Source organism: Heptranchias perlo, chromosome 30 (genome assembly GCF_035084215.1).
Source record: "Heptranchias perlo isolate sHepPer1 chromosome 30, sHepPer1.hap1, whole genome shotgun sequence".
NCBI lineage: Eukaryota > Metazoa > Chordata > Chondrichthyes > Hexanchiformes > Hexanchidae > Heptranchias > Heptranchias perlo.
Genome location: NC_090354.1, coordinates 8,441,851 through 8,466,630, shown reverse-complemented (window position 1 = coordinate 8,466,630; position 24,780 = coordinate 8,441,851). Strand labels below are relative to the sequence as shown.

The 24,780-nt window shown below is 43.2% G+C and overlaps 1 protein-coding gene across 1 annotated transcript in view; it reads left to right on the top strand.

Annotated features, from left to right (window-relative positions):
- The first annotated feature begins 6,185 nt into the window (after positions 1-6,185).
- Positions 6,186-24,780, top strand: part of lrrc3ca (leucine rich repeat containing 3Ca) — a 41,972-nt gene continuing 23,377 nt past the window's right edge. Inside the window, exon 1 of the mRNA XM_067968836.1 lies at positions 6,186-6,751. The gene's annotated coding sequence lies outside the window, so the exon portion shown is untranslated. The remainder of the gene's footprint in view (positions 6,752-24,780) is intronic.

The following is a 24,780-nucleotide window of genomic DNA, read 5'->3' as shown; positions in this document are numbered from 1 at the left end:
GTGGAGGAAGCAGGTTCAATAGTCACTTTCAAAAGGGAATTAGATAAACACTTGAAGGGAAAAAATTACAGGGCCACAGGGAAAGAGCAGGGGAATGGGACTAATTGGATAGCTCTTTCAAAGTGCCGGCACAGGCACGATGGGCTGAATGGCCTCCTCCTGTGCTGCACCTACTATGATGATGATACCATGACAGGATTCATTCTGTGAATCACCGCGTTGATATTACACAAAACAGAAGTGGCTATGTCATTTGTTTCTGAGTCCATTACAGTCGAGGACCATGTGGAGTTGATCGACTGATCGTTCTGCTGCACTCTGCTGTCTGCCAACACACTAGAAGAAATCAGTAATCATTTCCTCAGTGATTAGCAATCATTTCCTAAATTACAACAGTAACTACACTTCAAAAGTACTTAACTGGCTGTAAAGTGCTTTGTGACATCCTGAGGTCGTTAAAGGCGCTATATAAATGCAAGTCTTTCTTTCTATTATAATGCCATCGCCATGCTATGTGATGGCCTGATGCATAGTTCCAAAATGGTGTAGCATGCTTGGTTAGTAACAGCATTAAAAGCACTCCACAGGTTTTGTTAGCACCAAAACTTAAATGGAACTATACCTAACTGTATAAGAGAGGATGGTAATTATAATGTTTGAGTAAAGGAAAGATTTCAGAAGCACTAATTCATTACCTATATTTTGTGTGCTCAATATTTCCAAGTAACTTCTTCCCGTTGAGTCCTTGGCAGCACTGTTCCTTCTCTGCTCAGTGAGCAGGCACCACACTAGCCCAGTTACCGCCAATGCTGCTCTGTAACTAGCTGGGAGGGAAGATATTTGAATGATGCAAGTTGGCTTTTCATTTCCAATTTTCTGCCCCTCCCTCTGACTGAGATCACAAACTCATCATGGGGGGAGTCTCAGGTACCAATCTGAGTGCCACATAATCTAATTAGTAATCCTGTTATACCAGTGGGTTTGTCCAATACACTACACATTCTAATGGAAAAACAGTTAATTTGCCACAACGGTCAGGTTAGAGTCTAAAGCTACTGCTTTACATGCAAGATTCTAAGTCAGTGTTGTAACTGGCTCATTATTTGATTCACAGATTTAAGTACTTTAAACAAAAGTAATTTGCATGTGAGAAGTGCTGTGCTAATTCCATTTTTCATAAACAAGTGAAGCATACAGCATGATTGATTGTTTGAGTAGATTTTGCATAATCTCCGCCTATTGCCATGCAAGAGATTTGATCAGAACAGCTCAGTGAGACAGTTTTGCATCTAATCATTGATGATTTTAAGTCTTGGGCACTTATAGGGCATGTCAATGCCCCAAGACCAGCCTGCATACTTTAAATGCCATTTACTTAATAAGGATTTTTGGATATAGGGAAACTCTGTACACCGTTGAGTTATATCCAGTAAACGGTTTCCACTGCAATACCTAAAGCCTTGGCTCAGTGGCACTACTCTCTCCTCTGAGTGAGAAGATCATGGGTTCAAGTCCCACTCCAGAGACTTGAGCATTTAATCTAGGCTGACACATCAGTACAGTACTGAGGAGGTGTTGCACTGTAGCAGGTGCCATTTTTTCGGACAAGACGTTAAACCGAGTCCTTCATCTGCCCTCTCTGATGGACGTAAATAATCCCATGGCACCATTTGACGAAGAGAAGGCGCTTCTCCCAGTGTCCTGGCCAACATTTATCCCTCAACCAACATCACTAAAAACAGATTATCTAGTCATGTATCTCATTGCTGTTTGTGGGACCTTGCTGTGTACAAATTGGCCATCATGTTTGCCTAGAAAACAATGGTGACTACACTTCAAAAGTACTTCATTAACTGTGAAGTGCTTTGGGACATCCTGAGAATGTAAATGTGCTATCTAAAAGTACTTTCATTCTTTTTTTCCAATTGGCAAAATAAGATGTTATTTTCCAGTTTCTACCATGCCGGTGTGAATTTGCTCCCAGTATCTGTTGAAACATATGTGAACAATATCAAAGAGGAGCATAAATTCATTACTTTGGTCTTCCCCTGGCCTCCAGCTGCAACATGCACCATGCAGCAACAGCCTCTAATTCCACTACCATAAAAATTCCACCACTCCAAATTTTGATACATGACTCCATTCTCTCAAGCTGCTCCAGTAATCTCCCAGTACCAGAGTCAAAACAGGACCCTAATACTATCAGGTCAGTTTTAATGCAGCTCTCCCCAATATCAGCAAAGGCCTTTGATACTACGTCATGTCCACTATAATTTGACAACTCTCCCCATACCAGCAACAAAAAAACAACTCCTGATATCAATGCCAGCCCTTCCAGTAGAGATCAAGTTCTTCTGGTAATCGGATCAGTACAGCTCTTCTCCAGATTACCCAGATACTGGTGCTGGTATCATCAGTCAATGTTAACCTGCTACAGATCTCCCCATATTCTATTGATTTACATTGTTTTCTCTCTTACGTTCTTTTCAATCTTGGTCTTGTCCTGCACTGTAGCTTTTAATCCTTCTCCTGCTATTCTCAAAATAAAAAAAGGCAGCAAAATAAATAATCAGCAATAAGCATCCTTGCCAGCAATGGCAGAACAGAGACGATACATGCATTAGTGAACACTTAAAATGTGTGGAAAATACAGTGCCATAAGACTGAGAATGAGTAGATGGGCACCTCCTTAAAATATACAGGTACCTGGTTATTAGCTTTGGATTTCCTGCACTAAGATGTATCAATACAATAGATTGGTCAGGGGTAAGAGGAATAGAAACATAGAAAATTGGAGCAGGAGTAGGCCATTCGGCCCTTCGAGCCTGCTCCGCCATTCAATATGATTATGGCTGATCCTCTATCTCAATACCATATTCCCGCTCTCTCCCCATATATGCCCTCCAATTTTTTTTGCATAGATTCTGATGTCCCTTCCCTATGTTTCAAATTCCAGAATTGCCCTGGAGATCCCCCAACTCTTTCTTTTGTGGTTGCTCCTTTGGCGCACAGCTATGTGGGGACCTCGTCCTCACCAATCTACCTGTCGCAAATGCATCTGTCCATGACAGTATTGGTAGGAGTGACCACCGCACAGTCCTCGTGGAGATGAAATCCCGTCTTCGCACTGAGGACACCATCCAACGTGTTGTGTGGCACCACCACCGTGCTAAATGGGATAGATTCAGAACAGATCCAGCAGCTCAAAACTGGGCATCCATGAGGCACTGTGGGCCATCAGCAGCAGCAGAATTGTATTCCAGCACAATCTGTAACCTCATGGCCCGGCATATTCCTCACTCTACCATTACCAACAAGCCAGGGGATCAACCCTGGTTCAATGAGGAGTGTAGAAGAGCATGCCAGGAGCAGCACCAGGCGTACCTAAAAATGAGGTGCCAACCTGGTGAAGCTACAACTCAGGACTACATGCATGCTAAACAGCGGAAGCAACATGCTATAGACAGAGCTAAGCGATTCCACAACCAACGGATCAGATCAAAGCTCTGCAGTCCTGCCACATCCAGTCGTGAATGGTGGTGGACAATTAAACAACTAACGGGAGGAGGAGGCTCTGCAAACATCCCCATTCTCAATGATGGCGGAGTCCAGCACGTGAGTGCAAAAGACAAGGCTGAAGCGTTTGCAACCATCTTCAGCCAGAAGTGCCGAGTGGATAATCCATCTCAGCCTCCTCCCGATATCCCCACCATCACGGAAGCCAGTCTTCGGCCAATTCGATTCACTCCACGTGATATCAAGAAACGGCTGAGTGCACTGGATACAGCAAAGGCTATGGGCCCTGACAACATCCCAGCTGTACTGCTGAAGACTTGTGCTCCAGAACTAGCTGCGCCTCTAGCCAAGCTGTTCCAGTACAGCTACAACACTGGCATCCACCCGACAATGTGGAAAATTGCCCAGGTATGTCCTGTCCACAAAAAGCAGGACAAATCCAATCCGGCCAATTACCGCCCCATCAGTCTACTCTCAATCATCAGCAAAGTGATGGAAGGTGTCGTCGACAGTGCTATCAAGCGGCACTTACTCACCAATAACCTGCTCACCGATGCTCAGTTTGGGTTCCGCCAGGACCACTCGGCTCCAGACCTCATTACAGCCTTGGTCCAAACATGGACAAAAGAGCTGAATTCCAGAGGTGAGGTGAGAGTGACTGCCCTTGACATCAAGGCAGCATTTGACCGAGTGTGGCACCAAGGAGCCCTCGTAAAATTGAAGTCAATGGGAATCAGGGGGAAAACTCTCCAGTGGCTGGAGTCATACCTAGCACAAAGGAAGATGGTAGTGGTTTTTGGAGGCCAATCATCTCAGCCCCAGGGCATTGCTGCAGGAGTTCCTCAGGGCAGTGTCCTAGGCCCAACCATCTTCAGCTGCTTCATCAATGACCTTCCCTCCATCATAAGGTCAGAAATGGGGATGTTCGCTGATGACTGCACAGTGTTCAGTTCCATTCGCAACCCCTCAGATAATGAAGCAGTCCGAGCCTGCATGCAGCAAGACCTGGACAACATCCAGGCTTGGGCTGATAAGTGGCAAGTAACATTCGCGCCAGATAAGTGCCAGGCAATGACCATCTCCAACAAGAGAGAGTCTAACCACCTCCCCTTGACATTCAACGGCATTACCATCGCCGAATCCCCCACCATCAACATCCTGGGGGTCACCATTGACCAGAAACTTAACTGGACCAGCCATATAAATACTGTGGCTACGAGAGCAGGTCAGAGGCTGGGTATTCTGCGGCGAGTGACTCACCTCCTGACTCCCCAAAGCCTTTCCACCATCTACAAGGCACAAGTCAGGAGTGTGATGGAATACTCTCCACTTGCCTGGATGAGTGCAGCTCCAACAACACTCAAGAAGCTCGACACCATCCAAGATAAAGCAGCCCGCTTGATTGGCACCCCATCCACCACCCTAAACATTCACTCCCTTCACCACCGGCGCACTGTGGCTGCAGTGTGCACCATCCACAGGATGCACTGCAGCAACTCGCCAAGGCTTCTTCGACAGCACCTCCCAAACCCGCGACCTCTACCACCTAGAAGGACAAGGGCAGCAGGCGCATGGGAACAACACCACCTGCACGTTCCCCTCCAAGTCACACACCATCCCGACTTGGAAATATATCGCCGTTCCTTCATTGTCGCTGGGTCAAAATCCTGGAACTCCCTTCCTAACAGCACTGTGGGAGAACCGTCACCACACGGACTGCAGCGGTTCAAGAAGGCGGCTCACCACCACCTTCTCGAGGGCAATTAGGGATGGGCAATAAATGCTGGCCTTGCCAGCGACGCCCACATCCCGTGAACGAATAAAAAAAAGGGCAGCAGTGCACGTCCTCTATCCTCCTACCCTAAGGGGGCATGATCTTAAATTTGAGCTAGGGCCATTTAGGGGTGAAATCAGAAAGCATTTTTTCCACACAAAGGGTAGTGGAAACCTGGAATTCTCCCCTACCCCAAAAGTCTGTGAATGCTGGGTCAATTGAAATTTTCAAGACTGAGATGGATAGACTTTTTGTTAAGTGAGGGTATCAAGGGATATGGAAAAAGGCTGTTAAGTGGAGTGGAGGTACAGATCAGCCATGATCTAATTGAATGGCCTAACAGGCTTGAGGGGCTGAATGGCCTAATTCTATTCCTATGTCCCTACCCTGCTAAATTATGAATCCTTATCTATAATGATAATGTTTAATATTTTCTAGCCCCTGGTTTACAAAAACTTTTGACTATTAGTGACATCTTAATAAGGACCCAAGTTTCTCTTTAACTGAAAGGGATGGATGCACTCCCTCCTCTTGTGCTGTAAACTTTAATGGTTTACTGCACTTCAAAAATAGGGATTAATTGTATGTGAAGTGCTTTAAGACACTATAAGGACAAGCTTTTTTTAAAAAAAAATTCAAAACAAAAAGTGGGAGAATACCATAATTGATGACCTGCTAGTAAAATTGCACGTTTCAAGACTGCTGTTTCATTAGTGGGCCGTTACGTGTGGGGAAAAAAAAAGAGGTTTCTGACAAAAGAAAATTTCAGGCCCCAGTGGTGAGATCTGAATTGTTTTAAAGAGCCCTTTTAAGAGGGCGAGGGCTGCGAGTGTATATTTCTGGACTGTCCCTGATGTTGGTGATTCCCTGCTGATGCTGCCTGGTGTAACCAGAAGGCTCGTGATCTTCCCAGTTGTGGGAGGAGGAGATTCCTAATCCTTAGCCTGTGTAGCAGTTTTTGGGATCGGATTAAAACACACACACACACACACACGAGCAATCACAGTCTGCAAGAGGCAAAGTCAGCCAAGGGGAGAGAGAGAGAAAAAAAAACAGTACAGAACGCAAGCAATCTGCACCAAGAATTCCCCAACACCAAGTGAAGGATTGGATTTGGCAAATCTGCAAGAAAACAACACGTAGTCTCTTCTGGAGCAGCCGAGAGAGAGAGAGAACGTGAGGGAGGAAAAAGAAAAGTGAACCAAGGTACTTGAGAAAGCGGAGGATGGCTGGAAGCAGGTTTAACTGGCACGGAAACTGGAATCGCATCTTGGGAAAGAGATCCTGTCTCTAAATCGATGGACTCGGAGAAAGGAAAAGAAATTAGCATCAAGATGATAAATATGTATTAAAAGGGGCAAAGCCTGTTGCTTTCGATATTCGACCGCCTTTCTTTTCAGAGCTAATGATGCTGTGCTGTTTACAAGAGGGATTTGGCTCTTGAGAGTTGGTAGTTTCCAGGTAAGTAATTAACGATTTCATTTTATTTTCCTCTCCTTGGCGTGTGGTGAACAGACAGGTCGGAGTGAGAGCTGCCGTCTGCCCGTGGTCTGATCCGGCGCTCCTGCATCCCCTGGCTCTGCTGGTGTACTTTAGGCGGATGGTGTTGCTGAGACTCCGAATCGCACTGTTATTCATCCCCTTAAAGTAGGTAGAAGGACAGTCTCGGGGGGGGGGGTGGGGGGGAGAGACACTACCAACAAGGGCTGTAGTTTCACCCTCCCCTCGATATATATGTTGGGCTGCTTTACTCGGTAATGCAGAGCATTTTTCAACGATTTCAGTTGTCTTTTTTTTTTGGAAATACCACATTCCTCATTGAGAATTATTTCATGAACCCAAAGGCTGAAACTTACCACGAATGACTGGGAAACGCGACCTCTGGCGGAGAACGCCAATTCCTCGGGAATAAATATAGATTATATATCCTAATAACATTTCTACTCGGATATAGTTCTTGTGGAAACGTCTCAAAGTGTTTCACACAATGAATTACTTTTCAAATGGAGTAAATGTTATGTAACAGGGGAAGTCAATCCGAGCCTGCAAGATATCTCAAGACAAAATCAGATACAGCGCAGGAGAAGGCCATTCGGCCCATCGTGTCTGTGCCGGCTTTTTGAAAGAGCTATCCAATTAGTCCCACTCACCCGCTCTTCCCTCAAAGCCCTGCAATTTTTTGTTTTCCTTTTCAAGTACATTTCCAATTCCCAAGTGCTGCTTTGCCCCTTATTAAGGGGAGCTAAATCTGAACCACCCCAACTTCGAAAAGGAAAATTACCCATTTGGGACCTTGCTCATAATATCTTTAGTCCTATTCAGGCAGACTTACGGTATTTTAACTCTTCTTGTCATTATTAGTGTGAACAGATACACGCAAAAGATCAACAGTACAACTACAATCCTTTTTTTTATATTGGACTGAGATCAGGAAAATCTCTGCATGACTGCTCTACAATCAGATCTGCCAGCTACGGTTATAACATACACTGAAATGTAGCACGCATAGACATAACACATAAGGAAGTATATGAGCCGTGAAATGAGATGAATGACCAGTAAATCTGGTTGTTTTTTGATGGTGTTGGTTGAGGGAGGAATGTTGTCTCGGACACTGGGGGAGCTCCCTGCTCTTCATGTGATCTTTAGCATCCATCGGAACAAACAGACAGGACCTCAGCTTAGCTTTCTCATCCAAAACATTTTGGGGGGGGGTGGGGATAGGGGAAGAGAGGAGCTTGATTGATATAAAACTGTGTTCAAGTCTAGTAGATGTACAATTTCAGAATGTTTAACTGTGAGAGAGAATAAGGGGGTGCCATATTAAAGAACATTTTTACTCCAAAATTAGGAGAGCTCACGTTTACAAATACTGTATTATGAACTACTGAATGATTTACTAGTTACATAATGTAATCCAACACCCCTTTTCACAGACTGTCATTGATCTTGTTCAATTCCTCTTATCCTAACATCTACTCCCAGTTTTATTTAGAATGTCCGAGGAAAGCTGGCAGTATATCCTGGAATAATGCTCAATAATGGTAGTTTTAAAATAATTGCTCCCAAAAGCAAATCCAGGTGGGGAAAAAAGGTGCTCGATGTTGGAACGGGCCAGAGCCACCCAGGACAGTGGAACCCATAATTTACTGGCACAGAAGCCCATAATTTACTGAAGGTAAACTAAACAGAAAGGGCTGGACAAAAATCCTGGACAAAATCTTCAATGAATCAGTCTGATTAAGCAAGGCTGAGGATAAGCTTTGCCTGGCGTAGATCTGGATAAAATTGAATCATAGAACCGTACAGCACAGAAGGAGGCCACTTGGCCCATCGTGCCTGTGCTGGCTGTTTGAAAGAGCTATCCAATTAGTACCACTCTTTCCCTTTTGCTTTTAAAAAAAGCATGTTGGATTTTTTTTTTAAACTTACTTTCTCCATGAATAGCAGCAGCAGAAATAGATCAATAGAACTTCTAGCTCGGGTACTTTGAAGATCTGAAACAGTGAGGACACTTTGATTTTTTGAATTGATTCTTGGTAACTAAAGCATTGGTGCACTCTCTGCAGTTAAAATGGCAGTCCAATCAATCTAAAATGATTGATGTAGCAGAGCGAGAGAATTATTTTGAGACTGCATTATCTTGAGATGAAGTATAAGAATTACTCATAATATAACCCACGGGTCACTGGCAGCCTGCATGCCCTTCACCTGTGGCCCTTAGCAGACCAGCTGCTTCACGTATCTCCTGGCTCTAATTCAGCTTGCTGGATATGGGATGCTGCTGCTATCAGGGTATGATGAAGAGAAAGGGAGAGAGAGGAAGAAAGAGGGACTAGAGATATAGAACAGAGAAAGCCTAGATTGACACGCACACACACAAACAGGGGCTCGGAGACAGAGGTGGACACACATTTTTTAAAAACACAAGGATAGTTTCCTTATGGGATGTCGGTGAGGGGGGGCTCCCCATAAGGTTAGTGAGTACCCCTGTTAACAGATTTTTGAATATCCCATCCCCCCACCCAAAAAACCAATGTGATAATACATCAAGAATCAGAATAAAGGGTCACCTTGGAAAAATGATCATTGGTCTTTCTGGGGCAGAACAGAGGAGCTAAATTGAGTGTAATCCCTAAATTGATGATCAGTAGGAATGCTGGTGTTGTCAGCATTCTAAGAGACAGATGTTTGATTGGCTTGTCAGCAGCTTCATCGCCCACCAAAAATTCCTGAAGCTAAACCTGATCAAAGGCAGTCTGGTTGGACTTTCTTTTTCTAAGTTACATTTTTACCTCATGTCCTGCCAATACTAGCAAATGCCTGAGTGGAACTGGGAAGCCAGAAATAACTTGCCACCCTCTGGGATACATAGAAGCAAACAGCAGGATAATAATGCTTATTGGGTCTTGTCCATGCAAACATATTGCTGAGGCTGAAAAAGAATACTATTCTAAAACATTGAAGGACCGTGGCAAATACTGGGCTCAAAATTAAGACCTACAGTAAGTCAATATAATAGGCAGTGAAAATCCAGTGCTTAAGTGAACCATATGCCCCACCACATTGTAGATTGTTAAAGGACTTTTTGGAAACTTATCGTGGGAGAAAGGTACAGTGAGAACATGTTGACAACAGAATGCATTTAACGGGCTACCACACCAGCCCATGTGGCACTAAATTAAAAGCCTGTTTTCAGAGTTTGAAGCAAGATCATGGCCAAACAGGTTATTTAGAAATTGGTTAACACATGAAGAATAAATGTAGGCAAAATGGTGGATGGGGTTAGATGAGGAGGGAATCTCTTTTTGGATAGAAGCTTGGATTCTTTAGACATGATACACAGATGTGTTATATGTGGCAGCCTGAAGCATAATCAAACCAGGGGCGATAGGGAACTTTTATCTGCTGTTAGCCCATTTTTACCTCTGATGATTGGTTTCTCATCTTCCCCTGTCCCTGACCACTGTTGGAAGAGAACAACCTCCAGGACTCAAAAAAAAAAAGTAGCGTGCATTGTAGTTTAAACCTGATCACATTTAGCACATGTGCAGCATAATTTTAAGCTGTCCCATTGTCGTGCTTTAGGGAAACTATGGGTGCGAGTCTGACGAATATCTGTTCTAGGACATGTAGTTCCGATGTCTCATACAAGGCTTTCACCAATGAAAACTTTTGTGGCTAATTGGATGGGAAAGCACGAGTTATGTGATTGGAGTATAGATAATCAAGGTTCCACTGCATTGACTGACCTTTTAAACAATTAAAACTTTGTTGAAGTAGTTTTAATTTGTGATAAATGTAGCGCCAGTTGAAAACACCGAGTGAAATGTTTTGTACTTTCTCAACTGTAAAGCGCAAATTATTTCTGCATAAAGAATCATTCAAGTGTGCTCATTAACCTTTACTGAAAGGTCAATACTCAGACTGCCAAGGGAACCTATAAATCACTGGAGTTATCCCGTGTCACCTTTGCCTGTGGCACGCTTCATGGCTTCGATGAAAGGCCTGAGAATTGTGTATTATAAAATCAAAATGTGTCTGTTGGGGCAAAATCAAACTCATTAAGGTATCATTGCCCTTTGTTTCCAATACTTTAACACGGAAATAGGTGGGTCCTTTTCACTCAGCTCAAGGAGTTTGAATCCCCGTGGGAGACAGTTTGTGCCATACTGAGCAGTCTGTTCCCATGGCTTTTCACAATGAATTCTAAAAAATCTCTGGAGCTTTGCATGGAAAGTTGTGTTCCTTTTTCGCCGCCACAAATAAAAAATAGATTACATTATAATTAGGGGCCTGATCTTGCTGGCGAGTGGCACCTTGAGGCATGCACCGTTAGCTAGAGTTTTTCCTGCACCCTTCAGCTCGAAATCATTTTGCGTCATAACTTGCTAGAAATGTGAGCCGATAATGGGGCAGTGAGGACAACGGGACATCTGGGACCTTAATGAACGGCGGGATCAACCGTGTATCTCCTTAACCAATGAAATTTAAGGATTGAGAAAGAAACAGAGGAACGACGGAGAAGGAGGGTGAATTAGAGTTGAATCAGATACAGAAAGAGAAATAGAGAGGGAAAGTAAGAAAAAATATTAAAAATAGAAAATTTGACAATAAGAACAATTCACTACCTGAAGGAATGAGACGCCACAGTTTAAATTGTTCCCTTTCTGGGTCAGAAGGGTTGATTAGCATTGTATTAACAGGTACTTACGCTCTTAATTACCAGACTTAACTTTCTGCAGCGAGTTTAATGGGCAAATCCAGCAAAATAACAGGGAGGCTAAGGATGAGATGCCATTTGTGCGAAGCAAACAGCGGAGCGGCGTAAATAAACCAGCATGTTCTGGAGTTTCACAACTCACGGCGTATCTCTTAATCCCCTGAACCTGCTGGCTGATTTGCAAATTAATAACGGCCTGCGTCGTTATAACTCTGTTATCTTTATCAGCAAGATTTGGCCCAGTGTTTAGTTTTGGGGACCGTGGTACATTAAGTCAATAATCCATCATATTCCCATTGATTGCCAAGTTTCTATAACACAGTTCTTGTTCAATACCTTCTCTAGGTTACCTCTCCTGTCCCACACTCTACATGATACAGATTGTCTTGTGTGACCCTGAACATCAGAAGTTACTTTAATTTCTCCCTTTGGTACCTTCTAACCACAATTATAACCAAGGCCACTGATTTGCAAGTTTCAGGGAAAAATGAACGGAGTTACAGAATGTAATTGGGGAAACATCGGTTAAAAACCCCAGGATCCCGTGAAATAAAAAGAATTTCTGACTTATTCAGTCACCATAAACCAATGGCTTTAATTAGAAGTGGACAGAAGTGCACAATGTAAACCCCAAAATGCCAGTTTAAAAAAATAACAATTCCCAAAGGAGTACAATAGAAGAGTCACCATATACCACTGGCCCTGGTTACAATACACAGGTTATTTTTGGAAGTGGACCTTTTACAATGGATATGGAATGTCTGTATAGGTCATTTAACCTGTCAGTGCAGACTTATTGCTGTGCAAATCCTTTCAAAGATACTTTGACACAAATTTGAAGTTTGTGTAAAGAGGTAAAACAGTTAGACTAACAGCCAGTAAGCAAAGCTCTACGCAGGACCCATTTTTACTCTCTTTATTCTCTCTCTCTTTCTTTTTGCCTGTGTCCATCTTTCTCACTCCGTATCCACCTCTCTGCATTTTTTCTGTCTGTCTTTCTATCTCTCTTCCAACTAGCGATAGACTGGCTTACGCAATATGCTCGTAATGACTGCTAATATCATACCTGACCTCAGACCACCACGTAAACCAGCAAGATCCGACAAAAAGTTATCAAAGATACTCCGCTCAATGACGGCAAGTGATTTAAAAAAAACTGATACAGGATGCCTTTGTTAATATTGACTGTTTAAATAGAGCTGAATTTTAAAATATTTTTGTTGCTTAAAATGTCTCTAATTGCACCATGGATGGGTGAAAAACACCCTCCTGATGCAGCACTAAGTTAATGGATTGGAAAAATACAGGTTCAATTCAAACTCTATGCTTTTAGCAAACCTCAGCTGGGGCAGCAATTAGCTGAGTCCATGAGCAGTGGAGAGAGAAAAAATTATATCAACCAGACTTCCTGCTAATGATTGCTATCTGGTAACCCCTGCTGAAAAATGCGCATGTGTGGATGTCAGGTGAGGAATGGATTGGCTTAGCTGTGATGCTCTTTGTGGTTGAATAGCCTTCTAGGCTCACACATGAAGAATGGCCAGTTGGGCAAGACACTGGAAGGCTGCTGAACCACAGCACATGTCTATAGCTTCGGGGAAAGAATTGGAAAACATTCTATCTGATGGATACAAGAAAACGCAGTCCACATTGTTACGGGTTAATGGCAGAACTGCTTTGGGCTTCTATTATCCTTCTGAATGAAGCATTTGCATCTGAAGTGAGACGAGAACCTGGCTCATGTTAAGAGAGGGGAGCGGAGCTTATATTAGAAAAATGAAAGCCATGCAAATTATTAATTTTTGATGGCTGGTGTGTCACTTATAACATAGAAAATGCGCTGAGTGGAATTAATTCGCAAACATGAACATGCTTTGAGCAGGACAAAAGAAGTGTTTCATTCAAAAATATGTAGCTGCCTGAAACCATGGGGTAGAACTTGGACTTACTTGCAGCCGTTTTACGGGCATAAATGGGCACAACGAGGTCCAATTTCAGGGACCAACATTCTGTGCCCCTAGGACGCCTGATAAACGCCCGACGCAAAATTGGGTCGGGTGATTTTTTTTCAGGCGTCCGGTGCGGCCGGCTGAAACAGGCATTAGACCCCCTGCCTATGCTAATGAGGTGCCCAATGCCTGTTTTAGGACCCCTCTGAGAAATTGGCCCATAAGTATACTTTACTTAATTCCAAGCACCAAAGTAGATCAAACCCAAAAATATAGACCTGTTCTGCTCCCTCCCCTGTTTATATTATGGGAACATTGCAGTGAAGATAGTGTCACAAAGTGATGCAGTTGCCCATATTCCAAGCCGCCACTGTTTAGACTACAGGATGGATTTGGAGATAGTGAAGGGTGGATTCAGAGACCAGTGACAGCACTGGGGCTTACATGCAAGGTTAGAATGATTACATGTGGTCAGAATAAAATGCTAGCCCATCTTAGCTTGGCCAGCACCAGCACTGTGCCTCCATAGACAGGGAACAAAACTACCTTCTGAGATGGGCTTTTGTGCTGCTTTAGGTATTTTTATTACAATGCCGTGCTTAAGGACGTTACTAAAATTCCTATCCTTGTTTTCAAATCGCTCCATGGCCTCACCCCTCCCTATCTCTGTAACCTCCTCCAACCCTCCGACATCTCTGCGCTCCTCCAATTCTGCTCTCTTGCGCATCCCTGATTTTAATCTCTCTACCATTGGCAGTCGTGCCTTCAGCTGCCTAGTCCATAAGCTCTGGAATTCTCTCCCTAAACATCTCTGCCTCTGTCTCAACAACAACTTGTATTTATATAGTGCCTTTAAGATGCTCCTTAAAACCTACCTCTTTGACCAAGCTTTTGGTCACCTGTCCCAATATCTCCTTATGTGGCTCGGTGTCAAATTTTGTTTGATATTGCTCCTGTGAAGCGCCTTGGGACGTTTTACCATGTTAAAGGTGCTATATAAATGCAAGCTGTTGTTGTTGTAATAATATAAATGTGGTATTAGAAGTGTCATTCAGTGGGTGCAGCAAGGACTGCCAGCTACTGTTGGATTGTGATGCGGAGTCTGACAGCTTTAAAAGCTTGATAATTGTATTAAATCGGAGCCTGAACATTTAATTCAGGTTAGGGTCCACTGCTGTGCGATGAAATAAAGAAAATCATGGAGTCTTTAATAAGGAGAGTAGGATTTTTAAAGGAGTCGGTTACTTTGAGGGAAGCACTTGGAATCTGAAGTACTTTCCCCCATCTTTTTTCCAAAGAGGAGATATTTGGTCAGTCAAAGTGCAACCTTAAGTTTTAAGCTTATGCTTACGGTGGAGAAAGTACAACAGAGGCTCGTCACTTCATTAAGGCACTTGTTCGGTTTGGTTTGGTCTGCTCGTGTGCCGGCTCCTCAGAGTTATACTCCCAAATCCAGCTCTTTTATCCCAGAATCATAAGAGCTAATTTTTAATGGGTTTACAATTCCGGGATAAGAGAGTTGGATTTAGTAGTGCAAGTATGGAGGGAGCTGGCACTGAAAGTTCGGTCTCCCGCAATCCGAACTAAACAGGTGTCAATACATAAGCATCAATTGAGAGAATGAGAAGCTTCAGAGAGCCAGATTGGACCACACTGTTAGATGGGAGCAGTACGGTGAATATGCATTTACAGAACGAAGTATAACCATATTCCACCAGGAAAAATATGTAGCTAGCAAAGGCAGAAGGAAACCGAAAAAGTGAAGCAATATGGATAGAATAAGAGGGGGAAGAAAAGCTTTGCTTAAGTATAAATCTTTTTTTTATTCGTTCATGGGATGTGGGCGTCGCTGGCGAGGCCAGCATTTATTGCCCATCCCTAAATGCCCTTGAGAAGTTGGTGGTGAGCTGCCTTCTTGAACCACTGCAGTCTGTGTGGTGAAGGTTCTCCCACAGTGCTGTTAGGAAGGGAGTTCCAAGATTTTGACCCAGCGACGATGAAGGAACAGCGATATATTTCCAAGTTGGGATGGTGGGTGACTTGGAGGGGAACGTGCAGGTGGTGTTGTTCCCATGTACCTGCTGCTCTTGTCCTTCTAGGTGGTAGAGGTCGCGGGTTTGGGAGGTGCTGTCGAAGAAGCCTTGGTGAGTTGCTGCAGTGCATCCTGTGGATGGTACACACTGCAGCCACGGTGCGCCGGTGGTGAAGGGAGTGAATGTTTTGGGTGGTGGATGGGGTGCCAATCAAGCGGGCTGCTTTGTCCTGGATGGTGTTGAGCTTCTTGAGTGTTGTTGGAGCTGCACTCATCCAGGCAAGTGGAGAGCATTCTATCACACTCCTGACTTGTGCCTTGTGGATGGTGGAAAGGCTTTGGGGAGTCAGGAGGTGAGTCACTCGCCACAGAATACCCAGCCTCTGACCTGCTCATGCAGCCACAGGATGTATATGGCTGGTCCAGTTAAGTTTCTGATCAATGGTGACCCCCAGAATGTTGATGGTGGGGGATTTGGTGATGGTAATGCTGTTGAATGTCAAGGGGAGGTGGTTAGACTCTCTCTTGTTGGAGATGGTCATTGCCTGGCACTTGTCTGGCACGAATGTTACTTGCCAATTATCAGACCAAGCCTGGATGTTGTCCAGGTCTTGCTGCATGCGGGCACAGACTGCTTCATTATCTGAGGGGTTGTGAATGGAACTGAACACTGTGCAATCATCTATAGGCACAGTAAAGGACAGAGATTAATATAAGGTTAAGGAGGTTAAATTAGTCAGGAGAGCTAAAATAGAAAATTAGATTAAGATTGCGGGGAATATAAAGCACGATCTGAAAGGCTTTCATTAATGTATTTTTGGCAAACAGGTGATCAGGGAAACGGTAGGAGCGCTGAAAAATATCTAATGACTGAAAGAGGACAGATATCCTAAATGACTTTGTGTCAGTGTTCAGGAAGCAAGCCACTGGCTGCCTTCTGATACAGGGAAGGGATGAGGAATATTAGAAATTACAAATAACGAAGTAATGGACAGGTTGAGACCACTAAAAAAAAATGGACAAGGCATCCTAACTACTTAGTCTGCACATTAGGATAACTTGTGCAAGACGCTAGTGAAATTCGTCACATCCTGGTGGGTATTTTTGAGGATTCATTGAAAATAGGAATTAGGGAAAGGTGAACATGATGCCATTTTATAAAAAGGGGCATGAAGATAACTTGGGAACTACAGGCCAATGAATTAGATATCTGTAAAACATTAGGATAGTCCTGGAGGGGGGAAATAATGAAGCAGCTAGAGGATTATGGCCTAATAAAGAGGGAGTCAACTTGACTTTATGGGTGGGTGGTCATGTCCAGCAAATCTATTGAACTCTTTCAAAAAGATAACAAAGCATATTTTTATCTAAGATTTATTTTGTTATTGACTTCTGCAATTAGTCATGGCGCATAAGCAGTTAAAATCAACTTCACTCACTGAAATCATATTCCAGATGAACTTGATACATCTGTTATAGATTTTAGCTGGTTTGGCAGTGCCTGGTTGTAACTGTGAGGGGCTAAGCTGTTTGATTCAATTACAGACATCCTGTGGTATTCACACAAATCTGTGTTTGATTGGCAGCTTTTTAAAAAAAAATGATTTAGCAGACAGTTATTTCAATCTGCTTGTCCACTTTTCTTTGAAATTATTTTTTATCAAGCAGTCATCTTCAAATGTGGGAAGTCTGTCTGAAGCTGTAAAAGCAGGATAACCTAGATAGCTTCATAGATGGGAGAAAAAGATGGGAACTGCTACGCAAGAAATATGACTTACATCACTGCTTTGTGTAAATATTGCAGGAATATCAGCACTGGAAAATGGAACATTTTTTGTTTTTTGCATCCAGTATCATGCTGTGCATTTAAAGGTGAATTATAGTATATGTAAAAAAAGCAGAACGGCATCTACTCAGTTCCAATCTCTTGAAGAAAGCCCCATACTGCACCAGTGACATTTTTTAAGCAATTTCCCACATCAGCCATCCTTGAATGAGATTATTGGTTTAGTGCCAGTTCATGTGGGGAATTTTTCTACTGTGAGCCCACAAGTGTAACAGCTATGGTGGATTTAAAGAGAGAATCTTTATGATATTAACAATGCACTTTTGGAACAGTTGTGGGATAGCAACAGAGAACAACATTGTCAGATTAGCAACCACAACCTCTTCATGACAATCTATATCCTATATTCCGACCCCATATCCTCCATCACCAAGACTGCCTCCTTCCACCTCCGTAACATCGCCCGTCTCTGTCCCTTCCTCAGCTCATCTTCTGCTGAAACCCTCGTCCATGCTATTGTTATTCGACTATTCCAATGCTCTCCTGGCCGGCCACCCACCTTGCACCCTCTGTAAACTTGAGCTCATCCAAAACCCCGCTGCCCGTATCCTGAATCGCACCAAGTCCCGTTCACCCATCACCCCCGTACTTGCTGACCTACACTGACTGACAACACCTCGATTTTAAAATTGTCATCCTTGTTTTCAAATCCCTCCATGGCCTTGCCCCTGTCTTTCTCTGTAACCTCAGCCAACCCTAAAACCCTCTGAGATCTCTGCACTCCTCCAAAGCATAGTCTTAAAGGAGGAGAGAGAGGCAGAGAGGTTTAGGGAGGGATTAGAGATTAGGGCCAAGGTAGCTGAAGGCACGGCCACCAATGGTGGAGTGATGAAAATTGGGGATACAGCAAATGAAAGGACCTTATTAAAATAGAACTATTTTTACCCTCACCCTTTCAAGTACTGGCCGGGATAGCAATGCTCAACACTGTTTAAAGAGGCACACTGCATGAAATACGCTGGATTAATGATTGTCCCCAATATTGATAATTCAGTTCTTGCAGCCATCCACAACAGTTTCATTAATGCTACCATTAGCACCAAACAATTTTCTTGAATCAATAGAAACAGATAGTAAGGGTTCCCTGCTTGGCTCAGCCGTACAATCCAGGAAGGTTGCAGGTTTGTTCCCCAGTTTGAGCTCGTTTAACAGATCTCAGCCACGACAGCAGCTACAATTGGCCTGAATACTTCTGATTTAGGGAGGGGAAAATCAGCCATGGTTCCCGCTCCTGATGACTATCCAGCAACCCCTGCTGGAAGTATGTGTACATATGGTTGTCGGTCGAGGACAAATTCAGGTATAGCAGTGACATTCTCTACAATGTAATAGCCTGCCTGACACTCACTACCTAGGCTCACGCATGAACAATAACCACTTACATGAGGTAAAGGAAAGTGACTGGTACCTGTGGAAGATAACTCTATGACTTGGGGGTAGATTTTCAACTTACCACCCAGGTGTAAAACTGGCATTGCAGATCAGACACCCATTTTCCATTGAAAATCAAAAAGGGCGGTATCTATACAAACTGGCCAATCCGCCACGCCAATTTTACACCTGGGTGGCAAGTTGAAAATCTACCCCTTGATTTCTGAAAGGAATACTAGCGGTGAGACCCATTCTTTACTGCTCAATATTAGAGCCTTGATGTTAATGGTTAGAATTGTCCTTTCTTCCTAGTTTTGGAAGTGTTGCAACAGTAGTTTTCCAGTGGATGTGTTAGGGTGATGTTCTGAGTAGCAGAGTCATGACATGAAGTAACAAACCCATCTGGAAAAAAAAATGACCTGCAAATGCATTCTCAACTCCACTGGAGCACTGTAATCATAAATCGGCAGTCAGTCGGTGCCGTATTGCACCATTATTTAAATAATTACATTGCACCATTTAACATGTGCTGGAGACTGTTAGAACTTACTACTTTTGTGCCTTAACCCCAACACAAATCACTAAAATTAATGACGCAGGTTAATGATACTATTTTAAGAAAGCAAACCAAGCACTGGGATTCATTTCTAAAGGGATAGAATTGAAAAGCAGCGACGTTATGTTGAACTTGAGTAGTACCTTCGTTAGACCACATTTGGAATACTGTGCACAGTTTTGGTCTGCATATTATAAAAAGGAAATAAAGGCTTTGGAGAAGGTGCAAAAAAGATTCACAAGGATGATACCAGAAAAGAGAAGGCTGAGGTGTAACCTGATAGAGGTCTAAGATTATGAAAGGGTTTTATAGGGTAGACATAGAGAAAACATTTCCACTTGTGGGGGAGTCCAAAACCAGTGGTCATAAATATAAGATAGTCACTGAAAAATCCAATAGGGAATTCAGGAGAAACTTCTTTACCCAAAGTGTGGTGAGAATGTGGAACTCGTTACCACAGGGAATAGTTGAGGCAAATACCATAGATGCATTTAAGGGGAAGCTAGATAAGCACATGAGGGAGAAGGGAATAGAAGGGTATGCTGATAGGATTAGATGAAGAGGGGCGGGAGGAGGCTTGTGTGGAGCATTAATGCCGGCATAGACCAGTTAGACTGAATGGCCTGTTTCGTGCTGTAGACTCGATGTAACTCTAAAACCTTAGAAGAGCATACTGCATTAGTGAGGCATTTCCGTTCCTCACACCAGCCATCCTTCTGGCCTTTGAGTAGATTTCTCAATGAGTGCCAACTTATGGGCACTTCTGGGCTGTTGACTATTCCCTGCTGAAAACGTTATTGAGACTAGCTAAGTTCACCTTGGAACTTTATAACTATGAGTGTATACTTCATCAGTGTGGGTCGAGCATATCAGAGGTGGAAAAGCAGTGTTGTAACCCCTTGCTCCCCCCCCCGCCAGCCAGACCCAACACTCCCCACCCCCCCTGCAATCCAGTCCCATACCAACTGCCCCCAAGATAGTGTCAGAAATGCTACAGTTTGCCTTGCAGGCTCCTGTTACAGGATGCAAGTTTAAAAATACACTTAGAATCCAACTGAAGTTCTGACTGGAATTTATATAGGTGATTTCTGTCACATCGAGAGGAACAAAGGAAGGCGAGTGTTTACAGTATTAATGGTCCTGCCCATTGGGAGTAAATGTGATTATGGTATCAGATTAGATCAGCTGTTCCCCCTCCAGCACCACCATTTCAAAGATAAGTTCCATTTGTCTGCCACTCTGTTCTGTGTACTTTCACTTGCTATTTGTTTAATCAAAATCTGGCTTCCCAATGCATTTGATCCTTTCCGAGACTCTACCCAATGTATTATGGTGTAAAACATGGTGGACTTTAGTCTTTGATGTGGGCTGTTACTGCCCAGATAATGCCAACAGTCCTTTTTTAAAATTGCTTCAAAATAAATGCATTAACTAAAATCTATAACCAAATAAAAGTTGAGAAAGACTAAAATTGAAAGGATATTGCTCTGTCTGTACTAGATCTGTGCTGGCTTTCTTCATCATCCATGTTCTGAGAGTATTAGTTGCTTGGAGATACCCCGTTTGTCTGCAGCAGAAAACCTCCGTTAGTCTAAACTTGATGTGAATGTACAGCCATCCCCCCCTCATATAACTGGGGTAGGTGCTGCCATTTCCTATAGGCAGCTCTTGAGTTGGTAGCATCTTCATTACGGCAAAAGAATGAGCCAACAGAACAAAAATATGCAAGTATACAGTCTGTGATCTGAAATGTGCCTGGGCAGGGCTTTTCACAACAGGGCTGAAAATTTAAACTGGTCAGCTGGATAGAGGCCAAAATAGTTGTGATGGGCCAGGCCTGCTCCAACTTACATTGACCTATCCTCATTGAATTGAGCTTAATCTGAGGTTCAAGCGTTTTACACTGACAATTTTCTTGTGTGCAAGCAGATGTTAGTTCCTTTAATGTTGGAAGGCCATTTCTTTTGGGTCAAGAGTCCTTTTTCAACTAATGGTCTCATTTAGTTATCCAGTAGCATTAATTCTGTAATGACTGCTGCGATAGCAGAAGTGGTTTCACATAATGCATGGTGCACCGGACAAGGTTAGGGACAAAAAAAATAACTAGCGTGGTACGAAAATGTTGATTGAAGGGCACAAAAATATTATATACAGCAGATGCATTATTTTGTGGATATTTGTGCCAAATGTCAGTTGCTATTATTTGTGGGTTGTTAATACATTCAAGGACTGGCTGGAGGAGGCAATCAGCAGTGGCAGACTGCACCGTCTGTCAGTAAAGGCACCAGCCAATGATCAATAGGACGTTATAAGAGAGGTGGAGGAAGTTACTACCATCTGGTGTGGTCAGCTTGTTTTTTTTTGTAGCAATTGAATGAGTGTTTTGCTTGCGATAGATTGAGAAATGGTCTGCTTGTGTGAAATGATTGAAGGGCTTTTGATAGAGCCAGTAGGGAGAGACCGTTTCCTCTGGCAAGTGGGTCGGTAACCAAAGGTCATAGATTTAAAATAATTGGCAAAAGAGCTAGACGGGAAATGAGGAGAAATTTTCACACAGAGGGTTGTTAAGATCTGGAATGCACTACCTGAAAGCGTGGTGGAATCAGATTCCATAGGAACTTTCAAAAGGCAATTGTACTTGAAGAGGACTAATTTGCAGGGTTATAGGGGGAAAACTGTGATGTGGTACTAAATTGGACAGCTCTTTCAAAGAGCCGGCACAGGCACGACCGGCCGAATAGCCTCCTTCTGTGCTGTAAGATTCTACGATTGGTCTTTGCGGCTATTGTTTAGTGGAAACAACAGCTCTGTGAGAAATTAGCTTCACTCTAATGTAGTCATCCCTCTGTACATTTGCTGATGATTGCTTCAATTCAGTAATGGATTAATTTATAAGAAGTACACATTTAACTGGTACTCTAGAACTCTCAAGAACGCTATCGACAGCAAGATGATCTCTTAAGTGAGGCATTTTAGTGGCGTAAGCCAGCGAGTATTACTGAAGTGTTTCCTTTGCCCATCATTGTCAGAGCATTCGTGCAACACAATGGTTCCTAGGACCGTAGAAATGGGCCAAGGAATGTATAACGCAGGGTGTAAGGTTAGATTGGCATTTTGAAGTTCTTTGCTGGATGAATCTTTTGGGGAGGGCTGGAGGTGTGGGGGGGCGGTTTGTGGGGAGGGGGGCTGGGGAAGAGATATTGGAAAAAGTTTCTTCCGGAAGTTAAATGCCCATGATAGATCGTGGAGAATCCACCCTATGAAAGAATGGGCTAAAAGCATAAAAGGCCATTTGGTCCATCAACCCTGTCCATTTTTCATTGAACTCAACCTCACCTATTTACCTTCTCAACATATCCCTCTATTCCTTCTCACTCCAGAAATACATCTATTGCCTCTTGAAACCTTTTATAATCTTTCCTTCAGTGACCATCCTTGGTAACTTATTCTGTAAGCCCATTACTCAGTCAAAAGAAGAGTTCCACTCTTCTTATTCCTAATATTCAACTTGTGTCCCTGGGTCAATTGAAATTTTCAAGACTGAGATATATAGATTTTTATTATGTAAGGGTATCAAGGGATATGGAGCAAAGCTGGGTAAATGGAGTTGAGGTACAGATCAGTCATGATCTAATTGAATGAATGGTAGAACAGGCTTGAGGGGCTGAATGTTCTGTTCCTGTTCCTAAATTCCCCTGATTATTGCCCCCCTTATAAATGGCACTTTCTGGTTTTGTGCTTTATGTTTTTATGAGTACTTAGTCTGTGTTCATATCAATTGGAAGGTATTTGCTTTCTAAATATTTTAAACCTCAATCCTAGCTTCCGATAAATGAAAGGAAAAAGTCTTGCAGTTTATATAACTCCTTTCAGGCCTCTCAGAAACACCTTAAAGCATTTCACACACAATAAATTACTTTGAACTACAGTGACTGTCGTGTAGGCAAACATGGAAGCCATTTTACACACAGCAAAATCCCACAAACAGCATGGAGACAGATGATCAATTAATGTGTTTTTGGTTGAACTGGTTGATGGTGGAATGATGACCAGGACACCTTGCTCTTTTCAAAACAGGGCCCTGGGATCTTTATCATCCACCTGAACATGAAGACAGGATCTCAGTTAAAGTCCCATCTCAAGGACGAAGCAGCACTCCCTCAGTACTGTATTGGACTGTCAAACTGCTGGTGCAGAGCTAGAACCCCTTCAGTCCATTTGATTTCAGCCTTACAGAATGCCAGACCCAAGACGTTACCAACTAAGCTATGCTTGACGGAAACTCAACGGGGACTGAGGAAAAAAGAATTAGCCAACTTTACAAAGATGGTTTTTAAATATGGATTTCTAAGTCTGGTACAAAAATAAAAGACCCAAGAAACACATCTAGGCCACGGTTCCTAGGGTTACCGTCGGCTACAAACCACAGCTGTCCAAACGGACAGTTTCACACAACACTCTATGTGTTAACAATTCATAGTTAAAATATTCTAGTTAGTGTTTGCAGCTGATCCTAGTCAGATCAAACTGGAGTCATTTCCTAAACACAACAGCTCATGCCTTCATAAGTGACCTTCACTGCAATGCTGGATTGTAGAATCAAACTGTCCTTCACGTGAGATATGTATTTGTTTGACATTTGAAAATTTCCCAAATTTTTGATCAGTGACTCAAAATAGTTGGATGCAGAAGGCCCATCAACTCATTTGATCTCATCCTTCCAGAACATTAACTTCTTTTTGAAACGAGTCCAGTTTCCTGATCTCAACCACCCTTCCCGACAACTTGTTCCGGCTGTTGATCGCCCTCTGTGGAAGGAAATACGTCCTGGCATCAGTCCTAAAATTCCCCTTCACATCCTGAACCTGTTCCCTTTTGTCCTGCTGCTCTGTTCCAGGTTTTTTTTTAAATATACCTCTATAAGTTTCTTTTTGAAATGTCTCTTTTCCGAGGCTGAAAACCTTCAATTCATCCCTTGTGTCTCTTCCCTTGGATATGGGATTGGTCTTGGTGCTCTCCTCTGGGGCCTGGATGGCCCCCTTATGCCACAGTGATCAGAACTGTACACAATACTCATGAGCTAAGTGAGGCTGTTGGGGTTATGGTGGTATCATATGATGTTACTAGATGATGGTGGATGCTGGTCCCCCATTATAAATAAATAAGCAAACTGTTCAGATCTCTCCGAGAAAGCAGCATGACTTCGATGGGCTGCCATGCTCCTCATGAGGGCCCATGTCATTAAGCCTGGCACGGTTGAGCAATCAAATGATTGAAGCCTTAAAGCAGGCACTGTAACAAGAACATACGAAAATGATGGTCCGGAAAAGACCAGTTGGTCCATCAAGCCTGCCCCACACTCATGATACCTCAAGCATCATGACGAGACACTTCCTACCCTCCCCCTCTGCCCCCTCCCCCCCCAGCCATATAATCTCCTGGGAGAGGCAAAGAGATAGGGAAAAAATCCAGGGTCAATAACGTGGGGGGTGAGGGGAAGAAATCTGGGGGAA